Source organism: Emys orbicularis, chromosome 1 (assembly GCF_028017835.1).
Source record: "Emys orbicularis isolate rEmyOrb1 chromosome 1, rEmyOrb1.hap1, whole genome shotgun sequence".
Taxonomy (NCBI): Eukaryota; Metazoa; Chordata; order Testudines; family Emydidae; genus Emys; species Emys orbicularis.
The window spans coordinates 118,261,906-118,285,830 of record NC_088683.1 but is presented as its reverse complement, the minus strand read 5'-3'; the positions used below and the strand labels follow the sequence as shown (position 1 = coordinate 118,285,830).

Here is a 23,925-nt window from a genome sequence, read left to right as displayed (position 1 = left end):
TCCAAAATTTGTGGGTTTATAATATCCTACAAGTAAGCAAAGGAAGTTCTTAATTGTCAATGACTTTAGAGGCCTCCCCAATCCTAAATGTAGTCAAGACTTGGAGGTCAAGTATTATAAGGCCCTAGTCTCATATTAATAATAATTAATTATTATTTTTATTAATTTATTTAACATTCATATGAGGATTTCCCCAAAGCATTTGAGAGGGTATTAAAGATAACCATGATGATGGATAAAAAGTGCTATCTTTTTAAACATACAAAAAGCCACTCCATTAAAGTGCTCAAGTGTACTGCAGATATACAGGGTAGACAATGTCAATTCAAACCATTGCACCCTTTGTTAAAGTGGTGGTTGTAAAAAAATCAAAAGCTTTTACCATAAACAGGAGATGGTAAGTGTGATGGTCCACACCCCTAGGGTGGCCAGACTCTGTAGCGCCGCCCTTTGATGCAGGGCAGTGGGGCCTAATGGCCAGAGTCCATAAAGCAGTCCTTTGGCGCAGGGCAGCGTGGCCTAGTGGCCAGAGTCTATAGCGTTGGGGTATGGCAGCCCCGGTAGGGAGGCCCGGGCCCACCCATGCTTTTCCTCCTGCAGGGAGGATCTGGGTGAACTGTTCAAGCGCCACCATCTCCGCCACCTGGGGCCCGGTCAAGCCTTCTGGGTCTAACCATCTCCAACAGAGATCCCGTATCCGTTGGGCCACAGTCTGAGGTCGAGCCCCGAGGGGGTACTGTTCTTTACGGAGGTGCTGGCGGTATGTCTCTGGGCTAATGCCGGTCTGGTCTAAAATGGCCGCTTTCACCCAGGGTACTCCAAGGCCTCTCAGGGATCAAGGTTACGGTAGGCCGTCTGCGCCTGTCCCATCAAATAAGGGGCTAGCATGGTGGCCCAGTGCTCTGGGGGCCACCGAGTAGCAGTGGCAACCCGATCGAACGTGACCAGGAATGCCTCGGGGTTGTCGCCGGGTCCCATCTTAGTGAGGCGAATTGGTAGTCCCACTGAAGCCTCTCCAGATCCCGCTCCCGTAGATGCGGGGGCTGGGGCTCCCAGTGGGCGCAGTAGAGTTGCCACTTGTTGGACTAGGCGTTCCTGTTGTAATTGTTGCTGGGCAGCCAACTCTCGAAGGAGCTGCTGCTGTTGTTCCTGGTGCTGGGTCATCTGCTGCATCATGTGAGCCTGTTGTTGTCGCTGTTGGGCCGCCTGCTCTTGCTGATTTTCCAGTATCCACTTTAGAAACTTCTCTGTATCCATCTTGGACGGCGGTGGGAATCCCATCGTCTAGATTCCCTCTACTGGACCTTTCAGCAGGTCCTGGGCGTTGCCCCCATTCTCCACCATGTGTGATGGTCTAGGGTCAGGGCAGTGTGGCCTAGCGGCCAGAGTCTGTAGCGCCACCCTTCGGTGCAGGGCAGCATGGCCTAGCAGCCAGAATCTATAGAGCCGTCCTTTGATGCAGGGCAGCGGGGCCTAGTGGCCAGAGTCTATAGCATTGGCATGTGGCAGCCCCCCGACTCCACCGGGCCCTGACCCAGGGCCCTAACAGTGGCGTAGTGACTTGCCACTGACTCAGCGGCAGGGTCCTACCGAAACACGCTGAGTTTCCCCGGGCAGGAGGTACCACTCCATCACCCTCCCTGGGTCACTTCCTACCAGAGTCTGTGTTGGGGTTTCCCATGAGATGTCAGGTCCTCTGTGTTCGGCAGGGCCAGTCGTCTCCAAGCGTTCCTCCAGTCGCCGGGGTGCAGGCAGGCCGTGGACGGCTTCGATTCCCAGTGCAGTCAGAGGCTGTGGCTGGCCCTCCACAGGAGCTTCCCAGGTAGGTCCTCCCCCTGCGGCCTCCAGCCCAGAATGAGCTGGGCTGCCTCCCTTTATACTACTAGAGCACTTGGAGCATGCCCAGTCTTGCCAGGGAGGCGGGACTTCCACTGTCAATAACATGGGCTTAACCCTGTCTGGGCTAGTGTGGAGTAAGCAGACCCTGTCACAGTAAGGAGTTCAGACAGCCCAGGAGAACTGGTACCACCAAGAGATTTATATGGGCTTCTACTAGGTTAATTAGAAAAAGCTACTCTACGATAATAAACCAACTTTGAAGAAAAGAAGAGAAAAGCTATTGAATAATGTTATCATGAATTAATGCAAGTGCTTTGCAGTATTCCATTAGGACAAACTGTTTTCAAATCCAAATGATTCCATTAATTAGCAAGTTGTACACACATTACTGTTAAAGTATTCACAGAGGTTCTAAAAGTTGAAAACTGCTAATAACGTTGCAACTTTAGAGGTGTCAGCTCAAAAAAAAATTGCCAAAAGCTACTTGCAGGAGAAAAAAAAAATCCCACACAACATCTATCACCATGTGTCCGGCATTGCTGACAAGTTATTAGCACAGTATTATTTTTCTGAGTTCCTGCAGCCCTGCAACACAAACTGATCTCTTTGACTCACAAGGGGTGTCTGAGGACCCAGTTGTGGAGTAGTGGAGGAAAGATAGAGGGATAGCAGAGAAAGAAGAATGGGAGTAGTCGAGGGAGGACAGCGGAAACAGCAGTACAAAGAGATTTTCTTTTTAAAATTAAAAAAAAGCCATCCAAATGGTCTCAATCATAAAGAGGCAAACCCTGAGCTCTGTGCCGGCACTGAATAGGAGGGCTGGCCACTGGTTAGATGTGTCTGTGCATCCGGGGAAATTGGGGCCAAGTTTCCACCCCAGGCCAGAGTCTATGACAGCCAGTGGCTAGAGGAGCCCCTGCAAACCCCTGGAAAAGGAGAGGATGGGAGAAACCACATCTAAACTGTTCCTCTGCCCCAAGCTCCACCTGTTCCCACTCTCCCCATGCTGCCATGCATGGAGCTCACCCAAACTGGGGACTCACAACTTGCAGGGGAGTGAACCCACTCCACCACTCTGTGCCCCATCCAGTCCCCACTCTCCTGTACAGCAAACCATTCGAGTTACGGTTTTCCCCTGCAGACATGGAGAAGGTGCCAAGATATGCCACTAACAGAGAAAATGGATAGTATTTACTCATAAATACATTCTAAAATTAAACTGGAATGGTTTGTTATCTGGCAAGACCAAACTCCAGATTCTGGGTTTAAAAAAGATGATACCATCAACTGTCCCACTACAGCAGAGTGGAGAGCTGCATCTTTACACTCATAGGTGCTGGAACTAGGGATGCTGGAGGTGCTGCCGAGCACTCTGGCTTGAAGTAGTAATAACAACCCAAACACATGGTTTCTGCCCTCAGCACCCCCACTATAAAAACTGTTCCAGAACCACTGCTTACGCGGCTTTACAGAGGTTAGTGATGCCATTCACTAATGCAGGAGAAACACAGAGCCCTGACCTTAGGTCTGGCAAGTGAATATGAAATGATGTTCAAATGTTTGTTGTTTTTCAATATATTTATTTATTTGTGGAAACCACCACAATGTGCTACACACTCTTACACATTTATGAAGGGATGGTACCTGCCCTGAAAAGCTCTCAGGGATGGATAGATAGACAGGTGGATAGAGGCTAGGGAAGGGGAATCACAAAAATAGACTATTTGTCATTTTTCAACCTACTCTTTTATTCTGGTAATAATTTAAGATCTTAAACACCTTTTAGTGTTTATTTCCAAAGCACTTCAGCTTACCTTTAACAAACTAGTGTGGCTGCATGCTGTTGCCTAAAATTGACTCCATAAATGTTTCAGCAAGCAAAACATGTTAGCTGCATTCTCTGGGCTTCCAGACTACAGGATTTATTTACACTGATAAAATGTTAAAAATATTTATTATATAGGAACATCATCACTTTTTTTTGCCAGATCAAGGTCCCTATGACCTTCTAGAGGAAAGCAAAGAAGCAAGATTTAGGGTACAAAAAAACTCTTTGCCTGTGGGAGGGATTGGAGTCAATACAGCATGGTCCCTCTTCAAAGCTAAGGACAGTCCTCTGTGGGTTTAGGCAGGGGTGACAGTAGAAATAGGGACTTACCGGTACGGGGCTGGGTTGGGGCCGGCTCTGGCCCCCGAAAGGGGCGGGGCCTTGGGCGGAAGGGGCAGGGATGGGGGGGTCAGAGCCAGCCCCGGCCCGCCCTGTACCGGTAAGTGCCCTCCCCTCCCCCGCCAGGGTAGCAGCGGCAGCCAGGGGCTCCAGCAGCAGTTTAAAGAGCCCAGGGCTCGGCCGCCGCTACCGCCCCGGGCCCTTTAAACCACTGCCGGAGCCCCCGGCTGCTGCTGCTACCCCAGGGCTCCGGCAGCAGGGCTCCGGTGGCTATTTAAAGGGCCCGGGGCTCCCCTGCCTCTACCGCCCCGGGCCCTTTAAATAGCTGCCGGAGCCCCGCTGCTGGAGCCCTTGGGTAGCGGCGGCAGGGCTCCGGGGGTTATTTAAAGGGCCGGGGCTCCCGCTGCCTCTACTCCCCTGGGCCCTTTAAATAGCCCCCAGAGCCCTGGGGTAGCGGCGGCGGGGCTCCGGCGGCTATTTAAAGGGCCCAGCGGGAGCCCTGGCCCTTTAAATAACCCCCGGAGCCCCGCTGCCGCTACCCCAGGGCTCCAGCAGCGGGGCTCTGGCGGCAATTTAAAGGGCCTGGGGCTCCAGCTACTGCTGGGAGCCCCAGGCCCTTTAAATTGCCGCCTGGGGAAGCCGGGCCACCCCGGTACAGCGCACCGGCTCTTGCCGGTACGACGTACTGGGGCGTACCGGCTTACTATCACCTCTGGGTTTAGGATGCCAGAGCTGTGGTGGGAGGGGTGGATTCAGGGAGCAGTTGCATGATACTGTATATTCCCCTCAGGACTATGGGATCGATCCTGTGAGGTGCACTCTAGCCCCAAAACAGTTAAGAACATTCTTAACTTTAAGCATGTGAGTAATTCCACTGAAGGCAATGGAGCTACTGACATGCTGTAAGTTAAGCATGTGCTTACGTGCTTTTTTGCACCTTGGGCGGAATGCTCAGCACCTTGCAGGACTGATCCCTACCTAGATTTCTGACTGGAAATCTGCACAGGAGCTAAGGCAGAATTATCTCACATAGAGTCAACCTCCCTGGCTTTTACTGCACTACCGTAGGGTGCAGAGGAGCACTCTGTGGAAGCATGACTCCTGAAGACCTGCACTGTCAGGGGAGGGGGAGTCTGGGTCCTCTGTTCATCTCCTGCAGGAGCAGACAAGATGGCTCAAAAGAGAACACTGGAGCCAACCATTGAAAATCCCTTGGCACTGCTGCTCTGTGAAACATATCCAGGGAAACTAGTAGAATGCTGGTCTCAGAGAAGGCAACTGGGCCTTTTAAAGAGGAGCTCTCTTTGGCAATTTCACCTACCTTTTGGACCAAACCTGGTTTACTGGGTGTGCTGTTTTCTTCTTTTAATCTTATTAATCATCCATTTTTTTCCTACAAAGCTTTCAGTCTGAACTAGCGCGCAGCACTCCCTGCCTCAGTTCCTTGTCATGTTATTCAGGGCTAGATTTGTACTCAGACTCCAGACCTGCCCAAGTGAGTAAGAGCTCCCATTGCACCTTGGCTTGGGACCAAGCACACAGGAAAAAATGGAGCTACTCACCACTTACTCCCTGGAGCAGGTAAATGGGAAATGGATTGGGAATGGGTAGAGTTGTGACTCTACTCCTGCCCCTATCCTGGCCAAGCAGCTAAGCCAGTACCAGGAGGAAGAGGGAAGAAAGCGAGGGAAAAGGGTATGGGCAGTAGTAACTTGCTACTGGTATCGTCCAACAGAAAACTACCACCTGGGATCAAAGACGAAACCGAAGGAACTGAGACTCAAAGAGGTGTTTGAGTCAGAATGCCTCTGGGGGCTACTCCTGGGGTGATACAGTTTATGCACCATTCTTTATGGTGCATTTCTGTGATGACCCATTTGAAGAAAGCATTACAGTATCATTTCCAAAGCACAAGATGGATAATCAGTAACAGACCACAGGGTGGGGGCTCATCAGTGAATATACACAGGGCTGGGCTAAGAAATTGGGGAATGCTTAACTGATATTTGTAAGAGCATAGCAGATTTGATCCAGATTTCAGAGGAGGGTTGGAAAGTGACACAAATAACTCCATTATTTGGTCAAAGTGTCAAGAGACAAAAGCAGGCCATTTTAAATTAATACATTTCAGGAAATGTATTGAGGAAAGTTTCCAAGATTTTCCTCGCAGACCATTTTAAATGAGTACATTTAAAACGGTCTGCGAGGAAAAGCTTGGAAACTTTCCTCATCATTGCGGCAAGGAAAACCTGGAACTGCACCGTTTAGTTCAGAATAGTCCGACAGCAAGGATTCAGGAAGGGGAGGTCAAGCTTAACTAACCCTCTGGAGTCTTTGATGATATTACTGCCATGATGGATAATGGAAATTCAATGGACGTGGCATATTTTGGTTTTCAAAAGGTAGGGCTGTTAAGTGATTAAAAAAATTAAGTGATTAAGCGATTAAGCGCACTGTTAAAAATAATAGAATACCATTTATTTAAATATTTTGGGATTTTTTTATATTTTCAAATATATTAATTTAAATTACAACACAGAATACAAAGTGTACAGTGCTCACTTTATATTTATTTTTATTACAAATATTTGCACTGTAAAAAACAAAAGAAATAGTATATTTCAATTCACCTAATACAAGTACTGTAGTGCAATCTCTTTATAATGAAAGTTGAACTTACAAATGTGGAATTATGTACAAAAAATAACTGCATTCAAAAATAAAACAATGTAAAACTTTAGACCCTACAAGTCCACTCAGTCCTACTTCTTGGTCAGCCAATCACTCAGACAAACAAGTTTGGTTACAATTTGCAGGAGATAATGCTGCCCACATCTTGTTTAAGTCACCTGAAAGTGAGAACAGGTGTTCACATGGCACTGTTGCAGCCGGCCTCGCAAGATATTTACATGCCAGATGCGCTAAAGTTCATATGTCCCTTCATGCTTAAACCACCATTCCAGAAAACATGCGTCCATGCTGATGACAGGTTCTGCTCAATAACGATCCAAAGCAGAGTGGACCGACACATGTTCATTTTGATCAGGGGTCTCAAACACGAGGCCTGCGGGCCACATGTGGCCCGCGGAGTTATTTCCTGCGGCCCGCCAAGCTCCCTTCCCCCCCCCCCCCCCGAGTTATTTCCTGCGGCCCGCCAAGCTCCCCTTCCTCCCCGGAGTTATTTCCTGTGGCCCGCCAAGCTCCCCTTCTCCCCCCCCGGAGTTATTTCCTGCGGCCTGCCAAGCTTCCCCCCCCCCCCCCGGAGTTATTTCCTGTGGTCCGCCAAGCAGTCATCCGAGACTGCTATAACATGAAATGTATGGCAGAATGTGGGTAAAACAGAACAGTAGACATACAATTCTCTCTCAAGGAGTTCAGGCACAAATTTAATTAACACATTATTTCTTTAACGAGCATCATCAGTATGGAAGCATGTCCTCTGGAATGGTGGCTGAAGCATGAAGGGACATATGAATGTTTAGCATATCTGGCACATAAATACCTTGCAACGCCAGCTACAAAAGTGCCATGCGAACGCCTGTTCTCACTTTCAGGTGACATTGTAAACAAGAAGCAGTCACCAGTATCTCCTGTAAATGTAAATAAACTTGTTTGTCTTAGCAATTGGCTGACCAAGAAGTAGGACTGAGTGGACTTGTAGGCTCTAAAGCTTTACATTGTTTTGTTTTTGAGTGCAGTATGTAACAAAAAAAATCTACATTTGTAAGTTACACTTTCACGATAAAGAGATTGCACTACAGTACTTGTATGAGATGAATTGAAAAATACTATTTCTTTTGTTTATCATTTTTACAGTGCAAATATTTGTAATAAATAATAATAATATAAAGTAAGCACTGTACACTTTGTATTCTGTGTTATAATAGAAATCAATATATTTGAAAATGTAGAAAAACATCCAAAAATATTTAAGAAATTTCAATTGGTATTCTATTGTTTAACAGTGCGATAATCACGATTAATTTTTTAAATCGCAGTTAATTTTTTTTTAGTTAACCACGTGAGTTGATGGCCATTGATGGACAGCCCTAGTATTTGGACAAGGTTTCACATCAGAGTTCAATGGATAAGGTCATGGAGTAGGAGGCAAAATAGGACACAGGATAGGAAATTGGCTTAAGGTGCAGAAGGCAAAGGAGAGGCAGTGGTGGACACTTTCAGGATGGAACACTGGTTGTTTCAGGACTAGTAATGTAGTTTCAGCATACACCATTTAAAAAGTCATGTGTGTTGGTAAAATGGAATACTCTTGGTTCGTGTGCTTCCATGGTGTCATATCTTCTTTATGTTTTCTAATTTTTTTAATTGATTTTCAAATTGAAATCTACCCAAAAAGAGAGGAATAGAAACCAAGTGTGTGTGTGTATGTGTGTACAATTATTTTATACTTATAGAGTCTTGTAACAGTCGTTGCCTCAATCCTTTTAAGCCAGGAAGGAATAGTAAAACAAAAACAAAACCCAGCTCTTTCTTCAGACTGTTTTCTTCCTAGGAGGCAGTTCATCTTTCATTGTTCCCTTTTTGTCAGGGCGACCTAACTGAAACAACCACACAATAAGAATTCCCCTCAGCAGGGTGGCCACGCGGTCCCAGTTTTACCCTGTGTAAGGAAAAAGAATGGATAAAGAAGAGGGTGTGCTATGATCCAGACCTCTCCTCTCCTCTCCAGACCTCTCCTCTCTGTTTGGAAGAAACTCCCCTTTCTTGGGACCACTTCTCTACCCCACTGGAAGCTTTAGGGGTTTTGTGACTTCCTTGTGCATGAGGCTCAGCTGTCAGCTTCTCTCCAGGCCCACACCTAAGGCAGTCCCCCTATGGGCTGTGCTATTCCAGTCCAGTGAAGGTTTAACCCCTTTATCATTCAACAATGGGGTACCTATACCCCATCACAAGTCTTGTATACATAGTCTTTCATCCTAAAAGATTATGCTTTGCAAACAGCATAGCATCGGTAAAATTCAGTCACGTCTGGGTTGCAATGTAGCAGCCAACTGCACACAGCATATTGAAAGCCATTAGAGGAAGACTATTTTGGCCAAGAACACAGGACAAATGCTGTAAGTTAACTGGAAGAATATCTTGAATTAAGCCTGGAATGTGCCTTTAACATGCAGCCGGGCAGAAGGGATGCAGATATTTATTACCCTATCAGGGGTTCTAAGAGTTGTGCTGTCACTGAGGTAGGTACAATGCATGCAGGAGCTTTGGGAGCTTGCAGGCAAGCATGACTGTTGTCATACCCTTTCCCATGATGTAGCACGGACTTCCAGGTCTCAGTGCGGGGCCATGATTCCTCTGTGGACACTTCTATCAGTGCTCTCCTGGAGAAGTCTTGGTGCTCAGTACAAGCACTAGGGCTGTGTCTGGTCCCTGCACATGTCCACCAATGGAAAGGCTTTTTGTGCCCTCCCCCTGCACATCTACACAGAGACAAACAGTCTGGCCCCAAGACTGCAAAATGACTCAGTGAGATGATCCAGTCACATTTCTACTCTGAGCCTGTTCTCACTCAATCACAGCTTTCTCAGAAAAGTACTTTAGAGGTTGGAACTCAAACACAGAAGCAAATTTTGGACCCAATTACTGAAACCAGTGGGAGTTTTGCCACTGACTCCAATGGGAGCAGAATTGAGCCATTTGTTTAGAAAGTTTGACATACAGCAATGCAGCCAAGCTTGAATTATGTGAGCATGAAAAAATATGGTTAAGAAATGTTTTGGTTGTTATTTGTACTCAGATAATAATAAAACAGCTTATAAAACAACTTTTAGAACTCTAAATGCAGCATGTACATAGCTCTGAAAAGGGACTGCATGCTTTGCCTTATTTGAAGAAAGAGGGTTTTGAAATAAAGGATTGTGGCAGTTTCAAGATTGTGCTCTGAGCATTGGATACTAATAGAGATCGGTCCCAGGCACAAGATTTGGATCAGGATTTTGAATACATCAAAGTTTGAGTGGAGGGCTTGTGGAGTTTGGGTTACAAGCATCTTTCCCCAGTATGTTTGTTTCCTCAATTTCGGGGAGCACATCAAAATGTTATTTATATATGCTTCTCACTTATACTCTTAGCCCGGTAAAGTGAAAGGATTTTAGCCCTTATGGTTTGCATTCAACAAGTTTATATGTCCTCTAAATACCACAGACTTTTTTATTTGGGGTGAGCTCTGGGCAGCATCCTTTTCCTGCAGCAATAATCCTCCTTAACGCTGCAACTTGTCACTTGCACAGAGGTTTGTAAAACGTAAAAGCTAATAGTATAACAAATTCAAACAATGATCTTGTAAATGTAAAAGTACATTCTGGGATGAGTATATTACAGCAGTCTTTACTTCCTGGGAAGACTGCAACATTTACTGGTGACATGTTTTAGTCAAATATAGAAAAATCTTTCTGGGAAACGATTAGGATTCTACACTTCAAGCCTATCTCTACTACCACATCAGCCGCTGCTGCATTCTGCTTTCATGTGTAAGAAAGTGGAGCAAAACTGTTGGCTAAACTCCAGAACATCATTTTTAGAGGACTAGTTGCACAGAACCTCTGTGTGATATTTGAGGGAAGAAAGATTATCTGACCTGGGAAAGCAACAGAAAACTCATTTTGCCACTTCATCTAGCATATCTACACTGGTCACATAGAAAAATTGAGACTACCATCCAAACACAGGGTAACAATTTCAGAAGTGCCTAAGGGGTAAGATAGCCAGATAATTAGGTACCTAGAGATGCAGATTGGCACCTAGAGGGATTTTCAGACATGCCTAAGCAGGTCAGGTGCCTAACTCCCATCGGACTTCAATGGAGTTAGAGGCACATAATCTGGTTAGGTGCTTTTGAAAACCCTGTTAGGCCCCTATCTGCATCCTTAGCTGCCTAAATACTTGTGTAAATCTGGCCCTAAATCACTTTTGAAAATGTTGACCTTTGCCCCCACTATTATCTATTTTTTATTATTTACATGATAATGGCACCCAAAATGTGTTAGCCAATGTAGAGATACATAGGAAGAAACAGACCCTATCCCAAAGAGCTTACAATCTAAAATATGACAAAAACATTCATTAATAATGGAGGGAAGAGATACAACATACAAAGTGCTCCATGGCACGTCTGTTACTTTCACATTTTGTTCCGAGTTCTTTTTCAAATATGACCAATGACCTGGAGCAGAGCCGTCCCTTGGGTACTGCGAATCAGGGTGACCGCTCTGTGCCCTACGCTTTGGGGGACCCCACCGATTGGCCAGCGCAGTCAGTCCTGGAAGTGATGGGTTGATCCCGGAAGTGACGGATCCGTCACTTCCGCCCCGGGTCCTGCACCCCGCTATGGACAGCCCTGACCTGAAGCCCAATTCTTATATCCTACCCTGAATAACATAAGATTCTGGATGCATCTGAGGGGTGAAGTGACCAATACACATGCTCAAGCAGAAGAAATGAAATCTTTTTACAGGGAAATCAGCTAACTAATATCTTTGCAACTGGCAAATAATTTAAAGAATGGCTGTTGACGAGTAACTATTTTCAAATCCTGTCCTGTTGTTTTAGATATGACCTCTTGAATGGTTGCCTAATTGGTATATGACTAGAGGCAATTTTCTCTTTCCTTTCCTTTATATCATTACCATTACTTTTCTTGTGTCATAGAATAGTGTAAGACATCTTCAATACATAGTAACTTTGTAACATTGAAATTACTACTGAAATGGACAAGATAATGAAGGGATTATAGCTAAACCACACAGTTTATGATCTTTGCTGTGTTACATCCTGTACACATAACGTTGTTGTTGTTGTTTTTTTAATTCTGGAAGCTGTAATAAGTTAAATTTGATGGTGCAGTGGCTGGATCCTTAAAAACAAACAGCCAGAGCAATCTGAACAAGCCTGTTTTTGAAAACTAAATGGGTTTCTGAAATTTTATGAATTAATATTCCCAAAAGGCTCAAAACAAACTGTTGTCAGCTACATAAATTTAAATGGATAAAGGAATCTTTAAAATATTTAAGAATAAATATTGTGACAAAAGATACAAAACTTCTTAAGACAAATTACCCTTTAATGTGGAATAAAAATAATGAAAGTCTTGGAAGAACGGAACAAATAAGGAGTTTCTTGGCTACGGAGGGTAGCCTCAGTGAAGACAAATGTCCCCCCAAAGTTATTATTTTTGTTTTAGTGCATCCCTGTTGGTATCCCTGGCATGACATTAAAAACATGGCAGGATGTTAAAATTTATTCAGAAACATAAAAGACCAAGGGTGAGTTCTAAAGTTCCGAATAAGCCCGCAAAGGGACTAGCTTTCTCTAATTTCTCTTATTGTTGTTGTTATTATTATGTTTAAAATTCCTATTGCTGAGGCTCTTTCCCTTAGCTACTTTCATTAATAATCAGGAATTTATCCCTAGGAAATATCTAAGTGACTATTCGCTGTGGGTAAGACCTGAGATTACTCAATTTGGACAGCTGTTCCTGGATCTTGGTTTTTGAAATCATACCAAGAAATATGTAAACATGTAAATAATATAAAGATCCTGTATTTTCAGTATTTACAAGCAGTGGCAGATTTAGAGTTAGTGAGGTCCTGTGCTCAGCTTCATTTTTGGCGTCCCTCCTTGGGATCCAGCCAAGAAAAAGAACATTCTCTCTTATCTGCCCCCCAAACCCGTTTTTCATTCTTTTTTTCTTCATCCTCCTCCTATAAGTAATAGGAAGTAAATGAAAATAAAGTGAGGTACCTTGATTGTTTTTGTAGTCTAATTTATTTTTCCACAGACCACTTGAAAATTGCTGAGAGTCTCAGCAGACCACTTAATGATCTTTCCAAATATTGTTTGTACCGTTAACTAACTATTGTGAAGCACTTTGGATAAGAACGCTTTATTAAAAAAAATGTAAAAAAATGTTGGGGTGAAGGGTCTGGCCAGGACTTAGGGTGCGGGAGGGGGCTTAGGGCTGGGGCAGGGGGTTGGGGTATGGAGCGCTTACCTGGGCGGCTCCCGTTTGGTGTGAGGGGCGCAGGTGGGGATGTGGGGGGGGGGTGCAGGAGTCAGGGAGAGCAGGGGGCTGGAGGGGTATGGGAGGGCAGGGGGTGTGGAGGGTTGCAGGAGTCAGGTAGGGCAGGGGGTTGGAGGTGTGTGAGGGGGTGCAGGAGTCAGGGCTGGGAGTGTGTGGGGGGGAGCAGGAGTCAGGGAGGGCCAGGGCTGGGTGTGTGTGAGGAGGGTGCAGGAGTCAGGGCAGGGAGTGCAGGGGCTGGGAGGGAGTTAGGGTGCAGGAGTGGGCTGGGGGTTGGGGTCCAGGGTCTGGCCAGGAGTTAGGGTGCAGGAGCGGGCTGGGGGTTGGGGCAGGAGGTTTGGGTGTGGAGAGCTTACCTGAGGCAGCTCCCATTTGGTGCAAGGGGTGCAGGTGGGAATGTGGGGAGGTGCAGGAGCTCCCATTTGGTGCTCAGGGTGGGGGTGGGGATGTGTGGGGGGTGCAGGAGTCAGGGCATGGGGTGTGTGGGGGCTGGATATGTGTGGGGGGTGCAGGAGTCAGGGAGGGCAGGGGGCATTTGAGGGGGGTGCAGGAGTCAGGGCAGGGGCTGTGTGCTGGGGTCGTGGGGGTGCTCCCAGCCCCCTGCCCTGAGTGGCTCACAGCAGGGGGGTAGGGGGGTACATGTAGGGGGAGTGCGGGGGCCACGCCTTTGCTCCACCCTGCCCCAATTCCACCCCCTTCCCCAAGGCCCTGCCCCCACCTCTCCTCCGCCTCCTCCCCCGAGCACGCTGCAGCCCCACCCCTCCCCCTCCCGGAGTGCACGAAGCGCCGGCAAACAGCTGTTTGGCGGCAGGGGAAGCGCTGGGAGGGAAGGAGAGGGGTGGGAACGCGGCGCGCTGGGGGGGCGGGGGAGGCAGGGGAATGGGGAGCTTGGCTACTGGTGGGTGCGGAGCCTACAGCAGGAGCCCCAGGAGCCGGCAGGACCAAGCTTCTGCCCCCACAGCTGCCTGGCCTTGGAGCCCCCTGTCATTGGGGGGCCTCATGCCAGGGCACCCTGTGTTTTACTGTAAATCCGCCTCTGTTTACAAGTCAAACATTGTATTGCAAAATCTGCATACAAGGTGACTCTATCTAGATCTTTAACTGCATTTGAGGAGTTGAGCCAGGAGCAAGCTGGAACAAACAGTTCAATTTCTAAGACATATACAATTTTGACTGAAAAAGAAGTTGATAAGAAAACAACCCACCTGAAAAGATGGGAGAGATTTGCACAAAGAAACTGATCTGGATGAGTGGGTATAGGAAAGGGGATATACATCTTCAATTTTGGGTAGGTCAGACAGAATTCTTTTTTATAAATTACTATGTTGATGGCATTTGACTCCAGTTGAGGTCCATCGTAGTTTTGCTATGAGGGAGGTGCTCTGTTGGAGGGGTTGCAGGGAAAGGGGAACACACTTGCACACATGGTGGTTGTGTCCAAGAATTAGATGGTTTTAGGAGAAAATTATTAAAGAGATTCAACTGATGACAAAATGCCAGCTTCCTAGAGATCCCCTGACCTGCTTACTCACTGCTCCAGTAAAGGGCCTTCATTTTAAACAGAATGACAAATTCATTTCTTTTTTATTGTCAGCAGTTGGACTTGGTTTTCCAATAATTTGTAATAATGTGACTCCTCCTCCTCTGAAACTGCGATATAGTATAATATGGACTGTCCTTGTAATGGAAAAACTGTCACAGTAAGTATGTACACAAGAGAAGCACTAAAAATAGGATAGGCATTTAGAAATTCAGCCACCTTGTTTAGCCTACTCAGAGGAGGAGGGCTCCCCTGCCAGCAAGGCACAATGTTTAGTCGGGTTCCTTGAATATTAACCTGACTCTGAATAAGTAATAAGTAATGCACAATGTAGTATGTTAATGTTTGATTATAACTTTGCCTTAAACACACACACACACACACACACACACACACACACACACACACACACACACACACACACAAATTAGTACTTGGATGGATGAGTCTCTACCTCAAATAACTAATACTCTACTCGAAAACAGCAATGGCTGCTCCTTCTCTTTTATAAATCTGAGTACTCTGTCTGAAAACTTTACTTACAGGCCTCAAATAAATGAGACCATTACTGACACAATAAGTATATTCTCCTTTAGCACTGTAGGGTAGCCCTACTACATTTGGATAGAAAGATCCATGGTTAAATTTCTTGCTGGAATGCATTTGTCACAGAGGAGCACTCTCTTGGTGGCTTCCTATCTTCTGAACTCTTCGCATGAACTTTGTACATTTTACATATTCTTGTTGGAATGCATTTGCACTGGCTGTTATTTATTTTGAATTTTCCCTTACGCATTTGTAAACTGTCACGTAGGTGGACACATAGTTGGAGATTTGCTGTTGCAGGACAGGAATGGTGAGAACTAGACAGGATGGGCTAAATTCTGTGCTGATTTCATTGGAGCCACACTGGATAAAAAACAGCACAGAATTTGGCCCAATGAAGAGTAAAACTTTTAAGTGTGATTAAAATTTCAATAATAAACTATTCAAAAACAGAGATATGTCTAAACCAAAAACCTGATTCCAAACTCCCTCCTCCCAAACTTTGTGTGGTGGAGGTTGAAATTTGGTTCCAAATTTTCCAGTTGGGGACCATTTCTATTTTTAAAAAAATCAAATTTCCCAGTGTCCCTTTCTAACTTTTAAACTTATCACTTGTTCAGAGATCTATAAAGTGTAAATCTAGTAGGATAACCAATGCAAATAATGATCAAAAGGATTTGCATCATTTAGGATACTGACTGGTGGATGCTAAATACATTTTAAAATAGAAAGAGAAATATAAGATAATAAGTCTGGGAGGAAGGTACCAAATTAGGGAACATGTGTTAAATAAAACAACTGTTCAGCGCACTGATCAGGAAAAGGAATTGGGGTTACTGTAGAGAAATCATTAAACCCATCAGCTCAATTCAAAGCAGAGAAATGCTAAACAGGCCACGAGATTACTTTGTTAAGAGACAGACAGAAAAGAATACAAAACCATAGAGATGAAAGCACTAGTTAGATCCCAGTTAAAATACTGTGTGCAGTACTGGCTAGCATGCTACAGGAATGATATTGTTGCCTTACAGAGGGGGACAGGGTACAGCATTAATGATACTAGATTAGAAGAATCTAAGGGTAAGTCTACACTACACAGTTAACCCAGACTCTTGTACTGCCTGTGTTTTAGACGTAACCTCCCTACTATCCACACAAAAAACCTCTGACTTGGGTTTAGAGGTGCTTTAACCTGGGTTATCTTACCGGCTGAAGGTGAGGGTTAGAACCGTGGCTCTGCTATAACACGTGCTGGAACCTACCCACTTTGCAGTGAAGACACAGGCTAAAACACTAGAGTGCTGATAGTCCTTCCAAACCCTTCTCACAATTCCCCTTGAAGGATAGACAAGTTCTTCCACAATGGACAGGGAACAAATCCTAGAGCTTCTCTGCACAAAGAATCATCATGGGATATGCCCCAAGACAGGCAGGCAGACAGACAGACAAATACAAGTGAATGCAGAAAGAGTGAGGACAGAGTAACATGAGCAGGGCATTGCAGTGGGGATGCTGACACCCAGGTATCAATCACTCAGGTTCATTGTGCAGTCTAGTCATAGCCACTATGTAAGGCAAAGTGGAAGGTTTTGTTAGCTCTAGTCATTAAAAGATTTTTTCCTGTGAAAAATTTTGATGAAACAGAAGTTTTTTCATGAAAATTTCCATTTAATCAAAAAGCTATTTTCCAAATGTTTTCAAAATTATGAATGGGATTAATGAGGTGGCAGGACAAACATTTTTCACCTTTGTGATCTTATAAACTAGGAAAATAAAATTGAAGAAATGAGGGATAACTAGCAACTCAGGTAGGACTAATGGAAGCAAAGGGTAACAAACATATTGGATAAGTTATTGGGGAAAGAGTGTACATGAGTTAGAGGGACCTGGATTTGACTCTGGGAAAAGAAGAAAGTGAGAATGTTTTTTAAAGCAGGAAGATAGGCTTCGGATAAACCACTAGGGGACTGGGTGTATTAGGTTGGCTGGACTTTCCCTGATGCTAATATTTTCCTTGTTCTAACCATGGGCAACTCTTCCCTCCACCAATAAGTAGGTAAATAAACACATAAATAAATAAAAATATAAGACAGCGGACACACCTGCGTCCCAGATATAATCACAGCAATGTGTGATCCATTGCTGAGCCAACACAGTACAGAATGTACTACCTGATTTTGGCAGAGGGGGATTGGAAGGGCTCCATTAAAGAGAGAAGGTCTCCAGTGGATTTAAAAAGCTGCTTAAATCTTTACCATTTTCTCTAATTTTGTTTCCTCTCATTCTTATGTACTCTGTGTTTTCTCTTTCCTCCTATGACACTTATTCTGAATTTGCAGAGGCACCATTTGGCCCCATTCCAGGTTGTTGTCTAAAGTAATTTCTTTGGAGGCTGAACATGAGACTCCATTTTTTTTCCAGGTGTTGAGTATATTACCTGATTGCTGCACTGCCCTCTGCCTCACTGACATTTTGGCAATACTCAGGAAAGTAGGGCACTTCAATGACCATCCATTTCTAATCATCTTTTAGGAAACTCAGATTAACAAAAAACTCCTCATGTTAAATGATGCTGATGAGTCACTGAAACACCATTAGACTAAATCTGCATGTTTTAAAAAAAAAGTTCTTATGAACCCAGCAAGATCATCTTTCTTGTTTCCTAGCTCCAGTTCTAATCAGTTCTGCCTCTGCAAGCCATTGGGTGCTGGCCAAATTTTATAAATAGGACAAGAAAGCCTCGGATTTGTCTTGCTGAAGTTTCTTGGACTGTGTAACATTTGCAAGCAGCAATTCACGTTAGAGAAACTGAACAAAGACTTCAAACCATAGCTTATATGACCCTAAACAAGTAAGTAGTGCAAAAATTAGACATTCAGGATCAATGAAAGATCTGACACTTGATGATACGGTTGGGACTGTCATCAGAAGAAGAGGAGATGTCAATAGGGTGAGGATATAAGAAAAGGATGGAGTAGATAATATACTTACTATTTTGATTGGATACAGCAGAGCCCTCCTTCCCCCACTGCTGGGGTAAAGAAAGCCATTAATTATGGGTGGGCAGCTGATAACCTATTGCTGGTGTCAATGGCTAGTTACAATCTGAGTATCTACTGCCATTCCATTATGGTCCAGACGATAAAGTACAGCTATGCAATTATGTCAACAATACTCAGAATAAGCCAGATAGTTATTTTGAGATGTTACGCTCTTTGGAGCAGTGACTGTGTTTATTTCTATGTTTGTTAAGTGCCACACAATAGAAACCCCCCCCCCACTCATAATTGAGACCTCTGAGAACTACCACAACATTAAAAATAAACTGACAATACTGGGTGCAAAGTTAGGCTCAGACTGAAAACTTCTGAAAATTGAGCAATGAGATTATTTTAGATTCTTTCTCCATTTTGTTTTAACTGTTTTATGACCCCCCCCCCCTTTTTTTTTCCAATAGGAAGTTTGAAATGATTGTCTAGGCCCTGACTTCCTTAGCCACAGTCTTGGTAATTTACTTTTTTTGTTCTCTCACACAGGCTGTTTTAATAATCATGCAAGTATGCACAGTAATTGGTAAGATAAATGATGACACTGTTATTTGATACATTCTTAGTTATTACTATTTTTAAAAGAGCTGCGTAGTGAAACTCAAATAACAAATATTTCCTTGTTTTCACTGGCATTCCTTCAATATGAGACAAATCTTTATTATGACAAGAAGTCTGTGTTTCTGTGAGCAATTCTCCTTGCTAAGATTAAATGCATATGATCATACTGAATTAACTGTTTCCACTGCAAATCACATCTTTTGAGCTTTTCCCTAAAAAATGTGGAATTTAGGTCCTGATCCTGCAAACCCTTATTCATGTGAGTGGTCTTTACTTCAGGGAGTAGCTCCCTTGAAATCAATGGCATCAATCTCATGAGTAAGGATGCCTAATAGGAGTAAGGGTTTACAGGACTGGGTTCTTAATTTGGACACAGTTTTAAACTTAAATGCAATGAAATAAGCCAAATCAGGACACTTAGTTCATGTTGTTCCCTCCCTCTTCCCCTTTTTCCTTTTGTAATGAAAGCAAAAAAAAAAATTGGCCACTTGAGATTAAAACCAGCAAGGCAATTACTTTGGAAAGGTGACATAGCTCGTCCTCACATAGTGTAGTGTATGCTACAGAGACAGGACAGATGGTTGAGAAGGTTTGCTCAGCAATGAGGCAGCATGCAGGAAATCTGCATTACGGTGCAATGTATCCTGCCGTATGGGAGCCCATGAGACAGGAAAAAAGCTGGATTTTGTGGCTGCCACACTAGTAAATGCATCAACAAAAGTCAGTTCAGCATTAAGGACTGGAAGCCAAATTTTGCCCTCAAATAAACGTGGCAACTGGCATCCATGTGTTGAATACATGGATTCAAAGGCAGACATTAGCCAAGGATATTGATTCCAACGATAGCTGAATCAACTCCTTTATGCAAATGTACAGAAAGACATATTTGGCATCTTTGATCAAGCCATTCCTCAGATCACCTCAGTTGAAGACAGTTCAGGATCTCCCCAGCATCCTTTATTTCTACCACATCATCAGGTACTTTATGGTGAGAAAACTCATCCCCTTGACCCACCACTGACATTGCATGCATTCAAACGATAGAAAAGGTTATGCCAACTATGCACTGCCAGAGGAAAATATTTCTGAACAAAATGTGTGACCCTGACTGGTACTTATTATGAGATGAAACTTAATGCTTAATAAATGTATCCAACAAAAAGAAAAAAAAGTGGATTTCTCACATCCCTATGTAATGTACTGTATGTGTGCAGTGAGGACATTATAGCTTCTGCAGAAACCAGAATTTTTAATTTCCGGAGTCCTGTGCATTTAAAATCTCAGCTATAGCATTTAATTAACACAGCGTTCTGCATTTAATTTCCTTGGCAATGGAAAAAAGAAAATACAAATAAAAATTTTGATTGCGCATTCAAATAACCCAATGTAGACACTTAGAATCAAAGAATTGCACTGAGTGTAATCAATGAAATAAATGCAGCTGTGTTTATTTCAATGGGTGGATGAGGGATAACAGAGAGGGTGACAGACAGGGTAGGGATTACAGAAGGGGAGAGATTACTGCTGCATGTTAGGATAAGGAGAAGGGTAGCTGCTTTGTGACATAGAAAGCACAGGTATAAATCCTCTGGGCCTCATCTGTAGCCCTCTGTAAGGTCAAATTTGCATTCCAGAATGGCACAAAGCTACTTTAAAGATGTTCTATATGGGCAGATAAGGATTCCCCCGCACAGGGGAACACTGGGAAAACATAAAATAACCCACCATTCCCTCCCTGCTTGGTATAGACAGTATATAGGGGTTTAAGAGGCATCAGCTAGAGGCAGAGCTTGAGCACACAGCACTATATCTGATCATCAGTTGGTGGAACAGCTGCCTGGGAACATAAATTAGAGCAGCCCTGAGGCTTCTCTAATTTATAATAGGCGCTGCATTGGCCTCTGGCCAGCCTCAGGATTACTGGGTGCAGAAAAGTAGTGTAATACTACATTTACTCTCCCTCCCATCAACTGCACCAATCCCAGTTCAGGTGAACCTCAGGGTTAAGCCCCGAATATAGTACCAGTACCTAACTCATTGCTCCAAAAGACCTTTTGTATATGTCAGGTATGAAAGGAGCTGTAGAAACTCAAATTCCCTTCAGATAAGCAATGTAGGAGGAGACTTACCTGTAAACCAGACAAAAGAATAGAGCATTTGCTTATGTGGGGAAAAAATAACTGGTCTTCTCTTAGAGGGCCAACCTGAGTTTCATGGTCCCCAGCTAGCCACTACTCTTGTTTTCCTAAGGGCTGCTCTAACTTATGCTGGCAGTGGCTGGGGATCGATGGAACACTAGGATCTCTGGCTATGCTTCTCCAAGGATCTGGCATTATTAGACAAATTCCTTAAAGAAAAGAAAGTTATTCCCATTCTAGATATAGGATCACAGAAGTTATATCTGGAAAAGACATATTAGGTTCTAAACATGAGACAACATTTGCAAGCCCTCTTCTCTTTGTTCCCTCAAAAATCTTGCCATACTTAGGAAGCAAGTGCAATATACCTAATAGAGCATTCCACTCAAGCAGAATCAGATACAGGAAAAAATGCAGTGCTGTAACCCCCTAAGATGCTTGCTGGTATGTCAACCCAGCGTAAAGTACACAGCTGGGATTCATTTCTCTGCCCTGGTGTTTCTCAAAGGCATAAATTACTTTCCCCTTACACTGCAAATGCTGCCTCTACCCTTAATCTTTATTAGAAGGCTCTGAGACTTTATAATCCCTCATATTTGTTGCAGTGTGTGAGGAATGTGCTGTCATATGTAAAGAGTGCTGCAGACTGTCGAGCCAGCAGGACTAACATGACCACCCCTCACTGGTTTGAACAGTTTGGATGTAATAGCATATGGCAGATAAGGGACAGGATATCCATGTGACATAGCACAAGGGAATTTCAAAGAAAGGAGTCAGGAGAAAAGTTTCGCAAGGAATACGGGGAGTGAGCATTGAAAGAGTAAGAAGACAATTGTAGGAAGTTGTGGGAAAGTGTTATAGCTAAGAGGAGAGCATCATAGGGAGTAATGGGAGATTACGGTAGTGACATGGGCCAAAATTTTCATAAGGGAGTGTCTAAAATTTGACACCTATATTCATATGTAAGCACCTCATCGAAAGTAGCCTGATTTTCAGAGGGGATGTGTGCCCACTGACTTCAGTGGGAGCAGCAGAGTGCTCATCTTCTTTGAAAATCAGGCTGCTTTTCATTAGATACCTAAATATGGATGTGCGTGCCTAACTTTAGGCCTTCATGTTTGAAAATGGTGGCCATAGATAATTTACATTAAAAAGGTATTTGGTGAGTTGACTAGACTGACAGCCTAGCAGAAACACACGCTACTGTGAGGAGCCTCTGATTTTGATTCCTGAGCTCATATTCTCTGTTTCCAGGCAATCAGGGGCTGCGGTACTATAAATGCAGTGGGTTGTGCAGGGGAGGGGGTTGGTATAAGGGAGAGCCCTGTATTGCTTTTGAGTAACTCCCTCTGACTAGAATTTAGAGGAGACCTGATGAGATCCTGAGGAAGCCACATCCCTAGTTTTATGTATTTTTACTAAAAACAACTTTTGCAGTTCAGCTTTAAATTGTCTGATAAAATACCTACTGTATAACATCACTGAGTAGGGTATGCCCCTCTTCCTCCACACACAAATCCCTATGGCTATTTGGGTACTCCATTGATTATCTTACTGATAATATGAACACAATGCACAACAACAGCTAATTGAAGTATTTAAAATAGTGGATAATTCTCAATGAAGCTTGGTGATCTACCTGGGATACTGTGGGGATATCTCTCAGGAAGCAGATAAGACAGGTGAAGGAGGAGGTGAGATAAAACTCAGGCCTGGAATATTGGTATAGAGGGGTATAACTTGTTCAGGAAGGACAGGTAGGGAAAAAAGGGAGGAGGTATTGCATTGTACATCAAGAATGTATACATTTGTTCTGACGTCTAGAAAGAGGTTAAAGGTAGACCAGTTGTACATCTCTGGGTGACGATAAAAGGGGATAAATAGGGGTTACGTCTTGACAGGGGATTACTATACACCACCAAATCAGGAGGAGGAAGTGGATGATGCATTTCTAGGACATACAACAGAAATATCCAGAACACAAGTTCTCGTAGTAATGGGAGATTTTAACCGGACATCTGCTGGAAAAGTATGATGACAAAACACAAAATTGCCAGTAAGTTCCTGGAATATGTAGAGGGCAATTTCTTGTTTCAGAAGGTAGAGAAAGTAACAGGGGAGGGGCAGTCATTTCAGACTTGATTCTGACTAATAGGGAGGAAGTGGTTGCAAATCTGCAGGTAGGAGACAATTTGGGTGAAAATGATCATGAAATGACAGATTTCATTATTCTAAGGAAAGGAAGGCGAGAGAGCTGCAGAATAAGGACAATGGACTTCCCAAAAGCAAACTTTAACAGACTCAGAGAACTGATAGGTAGGGTCCCACAGGAAGAAAACCTAAGGGAAAAAGGAGTTCAGGAGACTTGGCAAAGACAGACTATATTTAAGGCACAATAACAGCAAACTGTCCTGATGCAAGGGAAAGATAGGTAGAAAAGTAAGAGGCCAATATGGCCGCAACCGGAGCTCTTTAATGACCTAAAAATCAAAAAGGAGTGCTACAAAACGTGGAAACAGACTAATTACTAAGGATGAGTACAAAAGAATAATGCAAGTAGATAGGGACAAAATCAGAAAGGCTAAGGCACAAAATGAGTTACAACTGACAAGGGACATGAAAGGCAACAAAAAGAGGGTTTATAAATACATTAGGAGCAAGAGGAAGATGAAGGAAAGTGTAGGTCCACTACTTAGTGGGAAAGGAAAGCTAAGAACTGGTGACATCAAGAAGGCTAAAGTGTTTAAATGCCTATTTTGCTTCAGTCATAACTAAAAAAGTTTACTGTAACCAGATGCTTAACACAATTAATATTAACAACAAAGGGGAAGGAACACAAGTCAGATTAGGGAAAGAACAGGGGAAATAATATTTAGATAAGTTAGATATATTCAAGCAGGCAGGATCTGACTAAATTCATTCTAGGGTACTTAAGAAACTAGCTGAAGCAATCTTGGAACCATTAACAATTATCTTCAAGAACTCATGGGAGATGGCTGAGGTCCCAGAGGACTAGAGAAGGGCAAATAAAGTACCTATATTTAAAAGGG

The 23,925-nt window shown here is 43.8% G+C and overlaps 1 protein-coding gene across 2 annotated transcripts in view; it reads right to left on the bottom strand.

Moving 5' to 3' along the window:
* The window catches only part of CACNA1C (calcium voltage-gated channel subunit alpha1 C), a 607,732-nt gene that overhangs the window by 230,963 nt on the left and 352,844 nt on the right, over window positions 1-23,925 (bottom strand). The window lies entirely within an intron of this gene.